Raw genomic sequence first — 1,464 nt, forward strand, 5'->3', positions numbered from 1 at the left:
AGAAGCCCAGGATGGAAATATTAGACAACTATGACAAAGAAACGGTTGCAGACAAGTATAGAAACGTACATGGTGATTCATGGTCAGTATATTCAATAGCCATGGTCAGAAGTCTTTGGGTACAACATTCAAGAGCGTCAAGAAGTCACCTCTTTCGAGGCTTGACTTTCATGGACAATGGGAAGAACAAACATGACTGTGAGGTGTACATCATGAGACACATGGGATGTACTTTGGCACCAAAGTTGTTGCTTTTGGATCATGATTAAAATTGGAGAAAATGGATGAGCAGATGCTCAACACGAGAGTGAGATACTGCAATCCAATCTTCAAGAAAACCCTGAATGAACTAAGAAATGAAGTGCATGGGATGATTCCAAAGCTTGTGAAAAAATAATAACGTGTTTTTTGAATGAAATGTATGGATTTTTTAGGAAGTTGTATGGATTATAACATGGTATATATTGTTGTCGAATATTTGGGACATTATCTAATGTCACATGTATGGAGTTTTATTGAAATGTGAAATGCACAAATGCGTGTTACCAGTGATATGCACAAATGGCGAGTATTATGCACGTCTTTTGTTTAAAAGTGCACTAGTCTTATTAGAAAAGTGCATGACTTTTGTTTAACAGTGCATGAGTTTTATTGAAAAGTGCACTATTATTTAAAATATGCACATAGGTATATTGTAAAAGTGCATGAATTTAGTGTAAAAGTGCATAGTTTATAACACAAGGTGCATCAGTTTGAGATAAAAAGTCCACAATTACCTACTACGATGAGAATAATAATACAAAAAATCTGGTCTTTCAATTACACTAATCACCCTCAATTATTTTCTTGCATGTTCTACTATTGTGTGCCCGAAGATTGCATTTACCACATTATCTATGCTCTTTCGATGCTTAAGTCCTTATAATCTCAACACCACCTTTGATGCGTAGTGACAGTGACCTACCCTTGGTCTTTGCTTTAGGGGGTGGGGGGAATATCTATGTTCTCTGATATCTGACTAATAAAGTTCTCAAATCTACTATGTTTAGAATTAAAGCTACCTGCATTGTCTTCATGTAATGACTCCTTTCTCGTTTTAGCAAACTCAATAGTTTTTCCATGCTTCACTATCATTCTCAATCATATTGACAAAGGAATGTAACTTTGTAAGCATTTTAGATTTGAGAAGTTTTTTATCGTCGAACTTAGCACCCTCCTTGTAGACAGAATCATTAATATCAAATGCCAGCTTTAGTTTTGTCTCTTTTGTCTAGCGGGAACAAATGTACTTCTTAGGTATATTGTGAATAGAGAGGGTTCCAAATAAGTTATCATATGAAAATAGGGTAGGACAACGCGTAAATCTTGTTGCATGGACAATTTGAATCATTGCTTGATATAGTGTATTTAACAATGAAATCAATACCTTCGACTACACAGGCGGTGTAATCATTAATATCTCCA

This window comes from Phyllobates terribilis, unplaced genomic scaffold (genome assembly GCF_046119375.1).
Source record: "Phyllobates terribilis strain yellow unplaced genomic scaffold, ASM4611937v1 Scaffold_4773__1_contigs__length_57331, whole genome shotgun sequence".
Classification (NCBI taxonomy): domain Eukaryota; kingdom Metazoa; phylum Chordata; class Amphibia; order Anura; family Dendrobatidae; genus Phyllobates; species Phyllobates terribilis.